Source organism: Periplaneta americana, chromosome 10 (genome assembly GCF_040183065.1).
Source record: "Periplaneta americana isolate PAMFEO1 chromosome 10, P.americana_PAMFEO1_priV1, whole genome shotgun sequence".
Classification (NCBI taxonomy): Eukaryota; Metazoa; Arthropoda; class Insecta; order Blattodea; family Blattidae; genus Periplaneta; species Periplaneta americana.
Genome location: NC_091126.1, coordinates 2,334,305 through 2,353,968, shown reverse-complemented (window position 1 = coordinate 2,353,968; position 19,664 = coordinate 2,334,305). Strand labels below are relative to the sequence as shown.

Sequence of the window (19,664 nt, the reverse complement as noted above, 5' to 3'; positions counted from 1 at the left end):
TAATATGTACAGTTCCGGATAAGAACAAATCCTGGCTTTCATAGTAGATAATGAGCTCGAAACAGTATATGAGCAGACAGTAAAGTTGCTTCAGCTAATTATCAGCATTCCAATGAGTTCGACTACTACAGAACGTTTCTTATTTTAGTTGGTTATTTAACGACGCTGTATCAACTACTAGGTTATTTAGCGTCGATGAGATTGGTGATAGCGAGATGATATTCGGCGAGATGAGGCCGAGGATTCGCCATAGATTACCTTGCATTCACATTACGGTTGGGGAAAACCTCGGAAAGACCCAATCAGGTAGTGAGCCCAAGCGGGAATCGAACCCGCGCCCGAACGCAACTTCAGACTGGCAGGCAAGCGCCTTAACCGACTGAGCCACGCCGGTGGCTCTGCAGAACGTTCAATGAGCACATTAAAAAGGATTAAAAACGATCTCCGAAATTCCATGACAAATAATAGGTTATTCAATCTAGCTATAATTTCAATTCAAAGGGAGCTTTCTAGCCAGTGTTCTCAAGATGTTGTGTTCAAAGAACGAGTGATAGACGTTTTTTCATAAATGAAAAACAGACGCCTGGAATTGATATATAAAAAATCTTAGGCAACAGTGATGGCCTCGGAACCACCGAAGACTGGATGGATTGTATTTAATTGTGAGCACAGTGGTCAGTGGTCAGCTGCCTTTGCTTCTGTTTCCTTACAGCATGAAGGTCACGTTCATCTGATAATTTGCAGTGCACACTTGTCATGTGTTTAATGTCAGAAAGACATGTTGCTCTCCGAACGTCACCTCCATGTAATAATAATAATAATAATAATAATAATAATAATAATAATAATAGTAATAATAATAATAATAATGTTATGAATACTATTACTAGCCTATTATATAAATATAATCACTACTGCCTTCAGCCCAGCTTAACTAAGAAATTTTGTCAGGCTCGCTACTGTAATCACAGATTATAAAAAGATAACTAAAAATAAAAAGACTGATATCTACGTAAAGGTGGAATAACGATTAGGATTATGTTCGTAATTTGTATGTAGATGTATTTTTTTTATTTCAGTAGGTTATTTTACGACGCTTTATCAACAGCTTAGATTATTTAGTGTCTGAATGAGATGAAGGTGATAATGCCGGTGAAATGAGTCCGGGGTCCAATACCGAAAGTTACCCAGCATTTGCTCATATTGGATTGAAAACCTCAACCAGGTAACTTGCCCCGACCGGGAATCGAACCCTGGTTTCGCGGCTAGACGCGCTAACCGTTACTCCACAGGTGTGGACATGTAGATGCATTAGAGGTATTAACCACAGTCTACTATGTACAGTCACGAAGCTTGAGTTTTGAGGGTGCTAGAAACAATAGACTGTGACGGTACTATTTTGCATTTGCCTGTAATGAGGTGATATTAGCGATCCTAGTGGTGAGCAACTATCTAATGTTTGCATATTTACTACGTATTGAGCTTCGCGACTGTATATACTAGACTGTGGTATTAACTAAGAAATGTTTATTTGCATTCTCACTGCATTTACTTTAGCACCGTTTTTATGAACAGCATTGTCGTAATCGACATCAGGCAATTGTTCATTTGTTCCTGCAGCTCATCGAGTAGGTCATCATCATCATCATCATCATCATCATCAATAACTTCAAGGTTTAGGCCGATGGCCTGTTCCGCCTCCAGAATTTTATCCATCAAACTGGTCTCTCCAACGTCTCTTTGGTCTTCCCACTCGTCTTCTTCGTGTAGGTCTATAACACCATGTTCTGAAAGGTATCCTGTCGTTGGGCATTCTTGTTATATGGTCGTACCAATTATTTCTATATTTTTCAATTATCGAGTAGGTCATGTTATGTAATTCAGCTGCGGTAGTTTCCAATTCTGTCCACATTCCCAACATGCTTTTCCACATTCCAATTGTTCTCTCCACGCAATTTCTAGTCCGTGTGTGAATTTTATTTTACCTGAATTCAGTCGCGGTTTCTGGTCATAAGGTACTTTCGGCAAGGTTAGACAGTATCGCCAAGAATATAACAGCTAATTACAGTATTTCTCCTGTCTCTAAACGGGCACGAAGATGTGAAGAATCGAAAACAGTTGAATTTTACCACCGGGAAACATCACATACATTCAAATTTCCATTACACAAGACTTTAACATTCCTGCTTCTATATAGGCCTACTTCAGCATTGTCTCCACCAGGAGACTGAATACGCACATGACTATTTATAGGCCACGTTTAGTAGCTACTTCTGAGAGCGGAGAAGCGGGCTAAGGGAAGGTAACCTCGCGACCTATGCGTGCGATATGCCGATCTGAGATAACATGCTAGGGTCTATCATCCTTTCAAAACATTACCGCTCCGTAGTCTGTACAGATCTTTTATCAAATCTCTACCTCTGTGCAACGTCACAGTTTGCGTATAGTCGGGAAGAGAAATAGCAAAAGGTTGTAATGCTTTTTAATACTATGCTAAAAAGCATGAGATTTCTGCGGAAGAGATTATAGAATCGAAGACTCATTCGAGAACGACCGAACATTATTGATTAGCTTTGCATGAATATCAGAAAAGTTAAGCGCTTTAGAGCAGAGCAAAAACAAATATTTTATCTATATGAGTCTTGTATAGACATCGATTTGACTTTCCAAAAATGATGGCAGAAAGGAAAAGATGTTGGAAGGAAACAAGTCCAAAAGGCTTATAACAGTAGATATAGATTTTAAACTGGATTTCTTGATGGTGGTCTTCTCTTTTATAATGGTGGCTCAACTACTGGTGACTACCACCGAAAAAGGTTGAGGGAGCGAGTAACTCCAAACTGTAACAGTGTGATTCTACTATGGATTGAGTGGAGATGATGGAAGTGCTAGTGATGATGGCGGTGGTGGTAGTGGAATGAAAGTACTAGTGCTAGTGATAACTCTGCCTTAGGAGTGAAAAACACACTGTTCTAAGTGAAAATAATAACATTTATATATAACTTATACTGTAGGCCTATATATAAATGTTTGGGTTGTATTATAAGCAGTAATATGAGCTGCTGTCAGGAAGTCAAAAGGAGTAATGGCAAAATAAGTTTTTAATAAAAAAGGAGCATCTTCCGCGGATATCTGGAAAAAAAACTAAGGAAGATACTAGTGAAGTGCTTTGTATGGTGTAGCATTGTATCAGATGGAAACATGGACATTCCGAAGAAGTGAAGAGAAGAGACTAGAAGCATTTGAAATATGAATATGGAGAACAATGAAGCGTGTGAATTGTACAGACTAAACAATAAATGAAGCTGTGCTGTAAAGGCTGGGTGAAGAAAGAATAATGCTGAAACTGATCAGAAATTGGCTGTGTCACTGACTAACAAGAAACTACCTACTGACGAGGAAAATGGAAGAAGATGATGATGAAGAAATGTTCATTTCTATATTACTGCAATATTTACTAATGACTTGTAATATTTACACTTTCGCCATATTATACTGTATATTTATGGATTAGGCGCTTTGAGAGCTTAGTTACCCAGGCATTTACACATTAGTCTATATAAACGCTGTCGGACATTTCGGCGACAATTATTCAATGGATAAAGCTATGTAAGAGATATCTTATGTCCCAGAAACCGAAACGTAAATATAAACAATTTTTAACCAGACTCGAATTATTATTGAACTTATGGCGATTTTATTTAAACATTTTGTCCTTTATTATAGAATATAGTTCATATAATAGGGTACGTCGTGTTAACCCTAGTCTATAATAATAATAATAATAATAATAAATTTACCTATTCTGGTGATGTTAGGCCATCATACCTTCTCTTCCACGCCACCAGAAATATGTATACATGCAGCGAAAAAACAAATTAATAACGTTCGTTCAAACAAAACAAGAACGTTTACAATGACAGTGACACTAAACAAAAGAGATAATGCAAAAACGTTTAAAATTTTAAATTTGTATACTATTAAAAACAAAGCTTAAAGTCAATATTAATATTAATCTAACTTGATCCAACTAAACGAGAAGGACCAAAAAATTAATCTTTACGCAGATCAAATATTGAGGTATTAAAAAAACGTATCTGAGATGTTGATACAGCATCGTAAAATAACCTAAAAAAACATGATTTGTGATTAGACAGTGTGCTGGTGTATAGCGTACGTATACCACCTGGCATCGAACTGTTCAAACAGCTCTCCATACACTGCCTAATCACTCTTGAGTTAGAATGAGTTTGCATAATTTTACCTATTTAACAACTGGACATCTTTTGAGCGAAAAGAAACAAAACATCAGGAATGCCTTTCCTACAAATAATACCATTTCCCTTCTTTAGGCCTTTCAATATTGGAACTGGGCTTTAACAAATTCGCAGAATAATAACTTGAAAAATATTTCAAATAGGACTGTGGGCTTTTTACTGGCATATTTCTTTACTCTGTAGCTACCACCACAAACCATGCGTGACTATTTTTACAGAACTTCGTAATCAAGTGACGACTGATGGAAGGCGAAGTCTTATAACTAGAGACTGAAATCTTAGCCACTATTCTTTGAAGTTAAGTGAGTACGGAGCTTGTGCAATGAGCAAAATGACTTGACGAAGAGTAGTGGCGCGTGATGCTGTATGATTAAAACAGACTACTCCCGCATCAAGGACGGGGCTGTGTTGTGTATTACAAAAGAATAAACATAGTCTTTGCCGTAAACTTTTAACTTAAAATGTTTTAATGAAATGAGAGGTTCAGTGAAAAAGAGGCCCATGCCACAAAAACTAAATTTGTAGGAGAAGCATTTATTCCATTACGACTCTCTCTCTTCAAGTGAAGAATAGGCATTTATAAATGCTTACCATGTACGGTAGATACATGCCAAAAGACTGGAAGTTCATAAAAGTGGTTCTAGATGGCAAGATCTGTCGGATTATTGAAGAAACTAAAAATCAACAAGAATGTGGCATGGGCTCCTTATTCACTGAGCCCCTCAAATGTTTATACCTATATTACAACAATCTTTGACGTAAAATTTTAACTGAAAATGTTACTATATCAGAGTCACTATTCTTAACATATTTTAAGCACATATTATAATAATCCATGATACAAATTTTTAACTTATAATGATTTCTTAGATACCGCTCTTAAAGCAATATTTAAGCTCATATGATTATGATAATCTTTGTTGTAATATTTTAACTTAAAACACCGGTACAGCTGTAACACGGGTACTGCCCTGAATAAAATGTTTAAACCTATATTATAAAATTATTTGCTGTAAAATGTAACTTCATAAATATTGTTAAACTGAAGTATAGTCTACTGTACGTGTTTAAGAGTAAGGAATCGGTTGTAGAGTAACCTTATAGTGAGCGTTACTTGTGTTTGTGATGACGATGTCTACGGAAGGATACGTGCCGTTGTGCAAACTATAATCATTCCAGTGTTGTAGGACTAAGAACGCGGTCTTTACTTATAACTACTAAATTATATTCTTAGAGACAGGCCTACTGAACATTTTACATGAGAGAACAGAATACCACAAGCACAGTTGGAATTGCATTCTTGAAGTATCGTAAAGACTGACTATGACATACTAGGTAAGACTCTGTATAACGGTACCTCAGTTCTGCAGCCTTAGTGCAAACGCCCAACATTTACCTGCAAAAAAAATAAATACACGTTAGAATCACACACCTGCTTAAAAAGAAGACAGTGCAAATCTAATAATAGTTAATGAATGCCCATAAAGCAGATAGCAACACACCTACATTGCAGGTGCAGAAAAATAATTTTTAAAACTGTATCGATCGATCAAACCAGTGCACAGTGAGCAATTTCCCAGTCTATGTGGACAAAAATCAAACTTGGACTTGTTTAGTTAGGCATAGGTAAATATGAATTCATGTTCCTTAACATTTGTAAAATGTTGTCAGAAATAGTTTTTACTGTTTTATCAGCGACAAGCTATATTTAGAAGGGTATGAACAATGAGTTCTTTCTAACACTTCTCGCTCCTGTTCGCCTGTAGACAGAGAGGTTCACTATGTGAATGAAAAAGAATCAATTGTTAATGATTTATTGTGTTGTGAGACATGGAATCTGTTCAGATACGTATAGTTCCCCAAAAAAGAAACGAGATGACGGAATATTCCAAAGTCTCAGATGTAAGACACTGCGCATGACCGGAGACCAGCGTACTGATACACAAGATAAAGGATAATTCAGTTTCTTAAATTCAGGCTATTTGGTATGTTGCTAGCATCGTTCCGAAACTCATTTTAAAAACTGGGGAAAAATATGGCATTATGACGTAAATAATTGATAAATGTATACATAAATCGTGTAGGTGGTTAAATCGACATTTGAACATTCATGACTAAATTAACACTCCTCGTAGAAAGGAAAGCTTTTGTGTCATCTCAATAGCTCAAGCGCTAAGACTTCTGCGTATTGGGTTCGGTTCTTAGTCTATCTATACCAATGGGTTTTTCTCTGAATCACGTTGAAATAGTTTTTTTACAGAGTCCTGAGATAAAGTGTTAATGATCACAGACCACACAAAATTACAAATTATAAATTATAATATGAGAAACGTTAATCTAATTAATGCGTATATATATATATATATATATATATATATATATATATATATACACACACAGTTTAATGCATATATATATATATTGAAAACTAACAATTACAATGAAATTAAAAAAAAAAGTAAAATGCATTAACAAGTGTTAAGAAATTGAATTTAAATATTAAACATATCAGCCACCGTGACAAGATGGAGAGAAAGACATTATCCAGCTTTTTAGTCTCACCGCAAGCAGGTTCCCATTCAAAATACTGAAAAAGAATATTATAGCCTGGCCCATTTAGGAAGAAGTTCCAAGAGGGAAACATGCGAGTGAGAGTGCTGACTTCCCCTCCTCGAGAAGGCTTTAAATCAAGTTTTTTTCTTCATTTCATTATGTAAGATTACAAATTGTACAAATTGGTGTAGTATATAGATGAGGCGAGATATAGCATATGAGCTGTGTGACAGAGGAAAGAAAGTTTCTTTCACGATGGTTAATGTTATACAAATCTACTGACACGAAAGTTCATCTATCTTCCCCCTCTATACCCATTGATGGTATAGGAACGGAACATAATAAGGCCACAGGATAGGTCTTGTCTCCTCTACTATAGTATAGCTCACCTCAAAATTAGTTAGTTACATGGTGCTCGGAAGAAAATATCCTGAGTAAATCTGTGATAGGTCAGGTGTTGTACAGCATCCTAAGACCCCGTGTGAAACAATAGTCACTTGCCAAAGGAGAAAAACTTTATTATTTGAAATGACAATTCTAGGACCATGATAAAAACAACAAGGACCACGACAAGGAGAAAGACGAGGATGACGACATGGATTACAACATGATCTGTTGCAAGCATCGCAACAAAAATCACGATAAGGACCACGGAATGAACCACGATTAGGATCACTATAATGAACAAGACCACGATAATGACCCTGGCAAATAGAATAAGGACCATGATAAGGAACACAATAAAGAAAACAATCGTCGCGATAAGGCTCATAACGAAGACAAGGATCACAGTAAGGACCACAAGAATCAGCATAACAGCCCTGACGAAAACAACAAAAGATCACGATAAGGACTACGGCAAGATAGACGATAAGAATCATAATAGACCCAAGTATCACGACGTGAAACAGCCTTTCTCGCGATCCTCGTCATGATGCGTGTCTTGGTACTTGTGATACTTATCGTGATCCATGTCGTGATCTTTGCCGTAGAGTCATAATTATCCTTGTTGCCTTTGTCACGGTCCTTTTCGTGGTCACTGTTGTCTTTGTCATGTTACTTATCGTGACACTTGTTGTTTTTGTTGTGATCCTTATCATGATCCTCGTCACTGCAATAGCCCTTATCGTTCTTGCTGTTTTTATCATGATCCTTACTGTGGTATTCATTCTCTTTGTTATGGCCCTTGCAGTCGTCTTGGTCCTTATCGTGGTTCATGTCGTGACTCTTATCGTGAACTCTGTTCTTATCGTAATCCATTTAGTAATTATCGTGGCCCTTGTCTTTGTCCATATCGCGTTTCTTATATTGGTCCTTGGTACATTGGCAAGTAAATGCCATGGTCTTTATCGTGATTCTTATTGTTTTTGTCGTGATCCTTGTTGTCTTTAACACGTCCCTTATCGCGATCTTTGTTGTCTTTATCGTGATCCTTGTTTGCATTGTAACAGTCCTTATCGTCTTCCTTGCTGCTTTTTTCCTGCCCATATTAGATATTTGTTGTCTTTGTCATTGTCATTGTCTTTGTCCCTATCATGGTTCCTGCCGTGACCCTTATCGTGGCCCTTGTCGTGGTCCCTATCGTGATGATTCTCGTGGTGTTTGTCGTGGTCCATATTGGGTTCTTTATTGTAGTTCCTGTCTTTGTTATTGTTTTGGTGCTAGAGGGTTCTGGTCAATTTCATAGTTCTTATCGCAATCCTGTTCCTTGTGATCTTAATCGTGGCCCAATGCCGTGGTCCCTTTCATGATCATTTTCGTGGTTCTCTCGTGGCCCATGTCATGATACTCATGATGATCCTTCTCTTTGTCCTTGTTATGGTCCTTGTCATTCTCATAGTTCTTATCACAATCGTGGTCCTTGTGATCTCAATCATAGTCCTCCTTGTGATCATTGTCGTGGTCCTTATGGTGATCCCTATCAAAGTGCTTTTCGTGGCCCATATCGTCATCCTTATAGTGGTCATTGTTTTTGCTTTGTCCTTGTCGTAGTCCTTGTTATCTTTGACGCAATCCTTATCGCGATCCTTTCGTGATTTTTTCGTGGTCCTTTCATGGTTCTTATCATAGTCCTTTCGTGATCGTTGATGTGAACCTTATCGTGGTACTTATCGTAATCGGTGTCGTGGTGCTTATCATGGTCCATGTCGTGATCCTTATCGTGGTCCTTGTCTTTGTCGCAGCCGTTAGAGCGGTCCCTGTTGCTTTCTCCATGGTCCTTATCATAATGCTTGTTGCCAATGTAGTGGTCTTTATCATTCCACTTGCCCTTGTCATAATCTTTACAGTGACATTTCTTGTCTTTGTCATGGTCCTTATCTTGGTAAATTTCGAAGTCCTTATCGTGGTCCATGTCGTGGTTCCTACCGTGATCCTTGTTTTGTTTATCGTTGTCCACGCCGTGATTCTTACCGTGATCTTTGTCGTGGTGTTAATCGTGGTCCATGTCTGTGACCTTTATCGTGGCCCATGTCGGGGTTCTTATCATGATCCATGTCATGGTGCTTGTAGCGGTTCACGCCGTTATTCTTATCGTGGTCCATGTCGTGATCCTTATCGTGCTCTTTCTTCACTGAAAAATGCGACCATATTTTTGCAACGTACTATACTCACTCAGTACTATTTACTATGACCGTAATACAACTTTGACTGCATATGCGGCCTTGGTTTTGTGTGGAGAGTGAAGTAAATTAAAATAACTCAGGTATAATAAAAACTTAAGTAAAAGTAAAATCATGTCCCTGTACTTCTCGCTGCATCTCTCCGTTACATTTCGCGTTTATCGCTAATAAAAAAAAAACCGGCCCTAGTAATAGCAGCTCAATTACATGAACATTCCCCTATGTGATCGTTAGGCTGCGATGGTCTACAAAATTGGCCCTGCAGGTCACCAGATCTAACGCTTTTAGATTTTTGCAATCTTGTGAGTAGTGCTACGAAATGCTACGCTAGCCAAGTGCATTGAAAAGGAAGGATGATATTTTAAAATATGTTTCCAAACTTACATATGCTCATTTTCTGTTTAATACAATGTATTTTAATAATCTTTCTGTGTATTTTTAAATTATTACCTTTAATTCTAATTTCTTAGCTTTCAAATAGTATACTAAATAATAAATTCATTTATTTTACCTGATGGTATGGGTATATTTGAAAATGGTTCTGTAAGACTATAGTTATGTGAACAAAGCAAACCGTTTGGAAAACCGTACGAACTTTAAATAGCCCATATTCAGATCCAGAGATCTTACTGGCCAAGTTATGTCCTCAAATCTTGAAATCAGTCCACCAGCAAACATGATTCTGACAGTAATCAAGTAGTCAATTTTCTCTTGCGATATGCGCCGTTGAAATCTCCATTCTGGACAGTTCTTCTAAAAGTCGTTTTGAGAATATTCAACGTCAGGGACGGCCTCAATGATGGGATTCGCAATCGTTCAGTATTCTGAACAGAACGTGTAATAACACAACTCATTTTGAAATCTATCCCGTTTGGGTATTATTCCACGTCTCGGAAGTCCAAATTAGGCCTACTTTGTGTCTACACAATGCTTCCGGTTTTAAAGAAAGTCTCCACAGAAAATGTCCATCGATTACTGGAAAATATGCCACGGTTCATCAAATTGCGTAACACAAAAAATTAATTCGTAACAATATGATAATCGTCAACTGTTACTTTCGCATGCCATAGCCTGTACACAGTGGCTAACCCTGTGTAAATGCAGGGATAAGAGTAAAATTGTTACTTTTTTATTGGTAAAAGAAAAATAATACTGTATCCTACAAATTCCTGGGCAAAATGCAGCGAAAGCATTGAATAATAAAAATGTATAGGCAGGGCGTCGCAGAGACCTTAACTTTCATATCAAGGCGAAGATTTCGACAATTCGTCCATGTGCCTAAAAGCGTTAGATCCGAATGTTGGCAGATACATAAATTGTGAAATGGGCACAAATATCACTTCTAGTAGGCCTTACTTACCTTCACAGAGACAACCATAAGAGGTACAAGATGACAAGGAGCACAATGAGAATGATGTAATTCACAGCGAGAGCATGTGACTCTGTTCCCGCAGCTTTCATCCTGACTTGAGGTTAGGTACGTATGCGCGAGGAGACTAACAACTCTGGGCAGAAGTGGAGGCGGAGGCGGAGGCGGAGGTGGATGAGCAGGAAGCGGGCGATGGGGTGGGAGATGGAAGACGTTTATACATTGGGCCGGATCCAACACTGAAATTAAAACTCTGTATTTACTAGCCGAGTCATGTAAGCACTTGGATATCAGGGAGTCTGGACGTTTTTGATTTAGCGCCCGCGTCAGCGCGAATAGAACAGTGAAAAGATCAGCAAGTCAAACTTAACAGGCATGTTTGACAAGAAGTCCAAACAGAATACTACAATATAGGCCTACAGGCCAAGATTTAAAATAGATTGAGAACATGTAAGCCCAAAGCGCGTGTACAAGAAAGTATCCACGTGGACTTTCATATTTCAAGTAATATTACATTTATTATTTCAGAACTTGTAACCTATCCCCGTATCAGGGACAATGAGAGGACTTTCATTCAGTGACACATTCACGTCACTTATAAGTTGAATTCTGAACATGTTATATCTTTAGGTATTATTATTATTATTATTATTATTATTATTATTATTATTATTATTATTATTATTATTATTACGAGCGAATGGAGCCCATAATATGTCTATCAAACCAGCGATAATTTTTTTTTAATTGCACGATATTGCAAGTTGAAATTTAGCATGCAGGCTTGAAATCTACTGTACATTTGAAGCATTCCAGCACTTATTCAAAGGATCCAACACGTCATTTTAGGAACAAAAACCTGAATATCTCAGTATAAAATTCAGACACGAAGTTAATCTTTAATATATATTTTAAAGAACTTCCAAGAAGATAGGATATAATTTTATTCTTTCTACCATTGCTCGAAAAATGTTTAATTGTAACACTAGTCAACAACCATTTTGTAACCTAAACTAAAATATTTTTTTATTGGGTTATTTTACGACGCTTTATCAACATCTAGGTTATTTAGCGTCTGAATGAAATGAAGGTGATAATGCCGGTGAAATGAGTCCGGGGTCCAGCACCGAAAGTTACCCAGCATTTGCTCGTATTGGGTTGAGGGAAAACCCCGGAAAAAACCTCAACCAGGTAACTTTCCCCGACCGGGATTCGAACCCGGGCCACCTGGTTTCGCGGCCAGACGCGCTGACCGTTACTCCACAGGTGTGGACAACTAAAATATTTAATCTTATGTTATTTTTATAAGCTAAATTCGAATATATCACGGAAAAGTGTCTATTGAGCTTTACTTTTTGATTACAAGCTATATACGAATGAAAACATACATAGAAAACAAAAATTTTCGTGCACTTTACTTAGTCTCAAAAATAGCCACTGATCGCTGAAAAAAATTTCTTTCGTTAAGGATTTCTACAGTATATTGTTCTATGAATAAGCGTCAAGGTTAAAAACATCTGATGAATATAGGCTAGGTTTACCGGGGGAAGACGGTAATGGTACCTGATAGGTCTTTCAACCAGTAGCTAAATGTCTTAACTTTTCAGTCAATCGGTTGTAAAGAAAGTAGAAAGTGTGACTGACTTAATAAGTGCGAGTTTCGTCTAGTGAAGTATTTTATTGTGGTGATATATGTCTTTGAAACAAGGATAGTGGCAGAACTACACGACATCTTGTCAAGTTTTGAACTGTAAACTAGCCGAATAATTTGTTTCTTTCCTGTAGAAATTTCACTCGAAATCACAAAAGAAATACCTTACACAACAGTCTACAAACTACACTCTGACTGTCTGCTGGTGACTAGGATAGGATTTGGGGTCCCCAAGGCATGTCGTTGTTCTTGCTTTGCCGTTTTATCCGAATGGCAAAAAGTAAATACGAGAGCTATGTCTTTTGCAGTCCCGATGATTTGGCGGGAACAAAGAGCATGTGACTGATTGCTACTTTTGCTTCACGAAAATTTCAGGATTTACTGAAAAAAAAAACATTTAATTGTATATTCCAATGAGGCATCAGCTTTAAAGTCTGTACCACATAGTGACGGTCAGAAGTAGAACGTTCGTACCAAAACTGTTAAGTTTCTGAGCTTGGATATACAGTATATCTATGGAATGAACAGTAGTAACGCAGCTCTCAACGTCAACAAACCGGCGAAACAAACATGTAGAGTTGGGTGCTAATCAAGCTTGTCTTTGTGCCAACGATCCTTGGCCTTAGAATAAGAAACAGAATGAAAAAATAACAGAGACAATAACTGGCAATTAGAATCTTCGTAATTTTCAATAAAAAAGTTACCTTCACAAATTATACTTGTCTTGTTAATTTAGATTTCCAGTTTACCAAAAGAGATACTATTCTATGTTTTGAAAAACAATATTTGTACTCTGAAAATGTTCTTTCTACGTCGCAAGATGTAACTGGAGCAAATCTGAAATACGATAGTGTTACTTATTGCATCTTCAGGTGAACAATGCCTTTGTGAATCTAGTAGTGCATTTCGTATATCGCACATCACATTCGTTTGTTTCAAAAACACTTTTCATTTTTGCTTTAATGACTATTGGGAATTCTGTGGATTGGTAGGCCTATACATATTTCAACAATAATTATATTATTCTTCCGCAACTCGCGGTGTCAGTCATTCCTATATTTTTTTAACTACAGCAGAGTGATTGCTGCAGACAATTGTTTGAAGGGATATTCAAACATTACACATAGGTTGAGAAAGAATAAAATTGTCCACACCTGTGGAGTAACGGCCGCGAAACCAGGTAGCCCGGATTCGAATCCCGGTCGGAGCAAGTTACCTGGTTGAGGTTTTTTCCGGGGTTTTCCCTCAACCCGATATGAGCAAGTGCTGGGTAACTATCGGTGCTGGACCCCGAACTCATTCCACCGGCATTATCACCTTCACTTCATTCAGACGCTAAATAACCTGAGATGTTGATACAGCGTCGTAAAACAACCCACTAAATAAAAGGAATAAAGTTATGCCTATTTGAGTCGGATTTCGATTTTAAAGTAAACTGCTTCTCGTCATTGTATTTCCTAGATAAAGAAATAGCTTTGCAGACTTTCAGAGCGAACAACTCATGTTGTATGTAACATCACGTTGGTGGAAAGTTCATAGTCTTTCTTTCTTTCTTTCTTTTTTTTTCAGAAAAAAAAATCCAAATGTTTAACAATCTCTTATTCGGTAACTATTGCGAGTAGGGTCGTGATTCTGTCCATATCGATAGGAAATCTAATAAAAAATAATTTATCCCTCTGACGTATTTCAATATAGTGCACGGTTTTCGTGTAAATTTAATTTAAAAAACCTATGAATTCAAACCATTGCACAATGGAAGTGCTAACGTCTTGGCAGAGAGCAGTTCAACTACCTAGACACATCGAGTTCGTTGACTTCTTAAATCTGTATCGCGAGTAGTGTGTTAGCAACGATGTTGCCGGACTGCTGAAATTTTAAACAAACTTCAAACTTAATTTTCCAATTAACCGTAATATAGGTTGTATATTCATTTATGTGCGCCCTATCGTGCAAGGTTATTTCACTTCCACTCTGTATATACAGTATAGTGTTCTGCCCAAGGGCAGATCTTTCACTGCAAACCCAGCATTCTCCAGTCTTACATATTTTCTCTCTTCCTCTTTGTCTCCTCATATGATCCATATATCTTAATGTCTTCTATCATCTGATATCATCTTCTGCCCCGAACTCTTCTCCCGTTCATAATTCCTTCCAGAACATCGTTCAGAAGATAGTTTCTTCAGAACCAGTGACCCAACCAATTTCTTTCCCTCTTTCTGGTCAGTTTCAACGTCAGTCTTTCTTCATCCACTCTTTCCAACACAGCTTCGTTTCTTATTCCGTCTGTTCGCTTCACACGCTCCATCCTTCTCCATAGCCACATTTCAAATGCTAGTAGTCGCTTCTCTTCATTTCGTCGTAATGTCCATGTTTCTGCGCCATACAATACTACACTTCACACAAAGCACTTCACTAGTCTCTTCCTTAGTTCTTTCTCCAGAGGTCTGCAGGAGATGCTCTTAAATGACTTGCCTGTGTCGGATCCATATAAAAGTGATGAACGTCGATGTCCTGAACCATCTCACCACCGTTTTACATACAACTAGGTCTTATTAAAATTTTCATTAAGACTTTAATAAAAAATGGGGTTGGATTTCTGTACGTAAGAAAAATATTTCCAGCCATCAGGGATGCCAAGTTGAAGGAGAGTGCTTTCGCTGGTCCGCACATCAGAATGCTCTTGAAGGATCAGATATTTGACGCGAAACTGAAAGAAGTAGAATTGTCTGGATTTCTTTTAAAACCTTAATTGCTGGATTTCTTAGGAACACAAAAACCCATAGTTATGTAGACTTGGTGAAAGATCTTGCAGAGAGCTATATAAACTTGGGATGGCGCATGGTTTTTGAAGCTACATTTTTTACATTCTCATCTGAATTTTTCTCTGCAAATTTGGGTTATGCCAGCGACGAGCGACGTGTTTCCACGAGAAAATTGCCCCCCAAAAATAGGGGTGTGACTATGCCGGGGACATATGAATACGTCTGGCTTATATCGAAAAATCTAAACTATATATTTCGTTTAGCATCAGAATCAGCGCGCTAAGACACTGGAGTCGTGAGATGTACTGCCCGGATATTTTCGCCCACGCTCAAAAAGATCGCGGGCCACCACGCGTTCCTCGCGCATGCAAGGTCATGCTCGCATTTTAGTCATATACCCGATCGAACGAGACCACATTTGTGCAGCTTGCGTCCAAAGACGGACATATTCATATTACAATATACCGTAGTTCTTTTTCAGGAAACAAGAAAAACAGAAAAAAAAAAATAAAGATCTGAGTCATTCCACGTCAAATCGCACAGCAATAAAACACGACCTCGGAAATGGTCGAATTTTTTTCATGAATTCCAGACATGAAATAAGGTGACCCGTATTGTTTTATTTTCACAATTATTAATTATTTGTGTAGTTATGACTATATGAAGTTACGCAAATTATGCGCGCACTGTTACATAAACTCGCTTGGAACTCTGTGTCTACATATAATTGAGATTTGCAGTTCGGCGCATTTGAAAGACTAAATATAACACTTTTTATTACTTTAGGCCTATCACAAATAAATTTAAAATTTGGCCTATTTTTTTAATCATCTCTTTTTCAAAACAAAATTACTATATTAAATAGCCAAGTTAAAAATCGTAAAAAAATATAGACTTGTTCGCTGATGTATTATCTGTAAACTACTGCATTTATAAATATGGGATCGGCACCCATACATTTGTAACAATTTATTTTCCGGAGGTATGCACGCGCTCGCGATGCCCAGCTAATGAACTGCTTGCAGCCATAGGCTAGAAGGCTTCCCGGGAAAAGTATTATTAAATCCCCCGTTGCATCTGATGTCACCATACTAATCATCAAATGATTAATACCTTAAGGAACAGTATATATCTTATCTAAAGTTATTTTATTATTGTCAGCTCAGCTAAGAGGGGAAGCCCTTCACAGTGCTGTATGTTTACACTGTAATATGGCCAAGTGTTTGATGATAGCAAGGCCGGGTAAGGCAGTAAACTTTATGGCAGTAAACAGATGGCAGGAGACAAAATATAGAAGAGAAAAATAATCAGTTTGGGTTTGAATTTCACGGAGTGACGTGACTTCTATACAACATGAGTGATGGTAAAGATCGCGTAATAGCCTATATAACAAGTGTTTAAATCCATGTACATTCCTAATCACGCTTTTAAAAAGAAAAGTACACTAAGACGCGTAAGTCGCGACTAATTGATAAAGCTCAATTTAAAGGAGTCTTTGAATGTGCAAATATGTGACTCGTTCCGTGAAAATCAATCAATTTCCGGATAGGTCAGGTGAAATTATATGTGAAGCCGGTAGTTCTTGTGATATTAATAAACATGAATCAAATGAACGTGCGGACAGAGAAAGTGATTATCCCAGTTCTTCTTCTAGCAGTTCCATGGATACACTGCTAGAAATCACTAATACTGAGGAATTAAACAAGAGTTTGATATCAATAGAATCCCCCTATCAAGAAAAGAAAGCTACAACAAAAACGATACCTACGTGAAAAGTTTAAAAAAGTAAAAGGCTCCCTAGCATGTAAAATTGTTCATGTAGAAGATGCATCGTCATCCCTTCGAAAGTCAGCCATATTTTATTTTTGACGGAATGCAAAGAAATGTACAACCTGAAAATTACATAGTTATTGCAGACTTTTCTGAAAATTATTCATTTGTAATACGAGATTCAATACAAGGTGTGCATTGGAACATATGCCAAGCCACAATACATCCTTTCGTAATATATTTCAAAGGAGATACAGAAATTCGTCACAAAAGTATTGTCATCTCAGAAACCATGAAACATGACACCGATCCCTTTCACTTTTTTCAATCCGAAGCAATCAATTTCTTAAAGCAAAAATTCATCGATATGAAAAAAATCATCTACTTTTCCAATGGATCAAGTTCATAATACAAAAAAAAAAATAATTGCTTACATGAAGACGATTATGGAATTGGTGCTGAATGACACTTCTTTGCAATGTCGCATGGTAAAGGTCCATGTGATGGCATTAGAGAAACTGTTAAAAGACTTGCCACGAGAGTCAGCCTATACAAGATCCTATAACAACACCAAAAAAAAAACTGTTTGATTGGTCACAAAAACCATTTCTAACGTGTCATTTATATTTTGTCCATTGAATAAGCACAAAAACCACACTGAAAACTTGCAGGCCAGATACCACAATCTAAAACCAATAACTGGTAGATTAAAATTACATTCTTTCATTCCGTTGTCAAAAACTGAAGATTTAGTAAAATAATTTTCTTTCAAGAAAGAAGGTAGGCGAAAGAAAATTTAAAGTGTGAATGAAAAGAAACATTTAAAAAGCATAATGTACAAATATTTGAATATATCATAATAAGTAAATTAGCAGCGTTTCCTCGAGTGACTTGATCCGTACTGGGCGTAATGTTGCAACGTTCAATCATCCAGCGCCCATGAACCTCCCAGCGCGCTTTAACGCTTCCCGCCCACTGCTGCTGCGCCGACCGCTACACATTGTGTCGTAAGTAATTAAATTTCCATTAAACTATTGGAGATCCCATTCTGATTTTTTCTGGAATTATTAAGAATACTTCAGTGCACCTAGTAAGATTTTTTTTTTCGATTTTTAATAGGGCTATTTCACAATGATATATAACTTTCAAAAATTGAATTATAAAAAAATATTTGTAATAATTATATTAAAATTAGTTAGTAAATATTTAATAAAAGGCAGTATTTTAAGCTTTTAAATGCATTAAAAAAAATTAACATCAATATCGTCAGAAATATGACGCTTTAAATGTTGCATTGTACGACATTTTTAACGAATTTTAACATGTAACATTTTAAAAACATGTGGACTTAGGAGGAAATAAAAATACACTTGTTGGTTTATTAGACCCACAGAGTTGGTAAAAAAAAATATAAACGCAATCAGAAATATGAAGGTCAAAATTTGTATAATTTTGTGCGATTTTACGTGGAATGACTCATCTGGTGCATTCTTACTAATCGAATATCTTAATAGCTCATTTATCTCTAGAGTATTTTACCAGTAAAAAATGTATTAGTTTGGACTTGTCCACTTTTGATTAGAAAGTGTAATTTTGTTCTGCTTTGCTTAGAAATTCCATGAATATTTCCGATTTTATGATTTCAAAATTAATATATGTTTTTTTAAGTTACAATACATTTTCATCTACCTATTGTTTCCTTCTAAGGGGAGTGGCCTCACAAGTAGGCCGTACCGGTTTCTCTGAGGGCTGCTCCCGAACTCCCTTTGCTTACCAGCGTAGGCATCACCGTAGCCACTCAAGCCCTGATCTCACGAGCACTATGAGCCTCAGGGGAGAAATCACAGTACATAGTACTACCACCAGCAACTAATGACCACGTACCGTGGGGTCTAAGATCGGTGGCGGCCCGCAGCTGACTCTAAATTAGAGTAAGCCCGAAATGTGGGAAAGAAACTGAGATGCTGATGATTATGAAAGAGGGGAATGTAATTATGATGGCGAAATAAGTCCGAGGTCCAACGCTGAATGTTACACAGCAATTCTTCATTAATAGGTTGAGGGAAAACGTCGGAAATTACCTCAACCAGATAATTTGTCCCGACCAGGAATTGAACCCGGGCCACCTGGTTTCGCGGCCAGACGAGCTAACCGTTACTCCACAGGTGTATACCTTATCATGTGCCGTATCTATGTCACCAATGGGTATAAAGGGAGAAGATAGATGAACTTTCGTGTCATTAGATTCGTATAATATTAACCATCACGAAACAAAATCTTTTTCTGATAGCTCATTCTTTCACCTGACACACAGATGGTATGTCATATCTCGCCTCCTCATCTATACAGTACAAATATTTGTACAATTGCAATTTTATAAAATTGTGACTTATTCCACATCTTAAGCTTCAATGCTAATGTAAGATCTATAGAATACAGTCAATGAAATTTAAAAAAAAAACTTGATCTAAAGCCTTCTCGAGGAGGGGAAGTCAGCACTCTCACGCGAATGTTTCACCTCTTGGAACGTCTTGCTAAATGATCCGGGCTATAATATTCTTTGTAAATATTTTGAATGGGAACCTGCCTGCGGATTGACTAAAAACTGGATAAATATCTGTCTCTCCATCTAGTCTCGGTGGCTGATAGGTTAATATTTAA

At 37.3% G+C, this 19,664-nt stretch overlaps 1 protein-coding gene across 4 annotated transcripts in view; it reads right to left on the bottom strand.

Annotated features, from left to right (window-relative positions):
• Positions 1-19,664, bottom strand: part of LOC138707383 (ligand of Numb protein X 2-like) — a 474,351-nt gene that overhangs the window by 353,933 nt on the left and 100,754 nt on the right. The window contains exon 2 of one of the 4 annotated variants that reach the window (XM_069836722.1): positions 5,635-5,673. The exons of 2 other annotated variants lie outside the window; for them this stretch is intronic. The gene's annotated coding sequence lies outside the window, so the exon portion shown is untranslated. Of the gene's footprint in view, positions 1-5,634; positions 5,674-10,811; positions 10,966-19,664 lie in introns of those variants that run through there. One more of the 4 variants, XM_069836721.1, reaches the window with a different exon arrangement.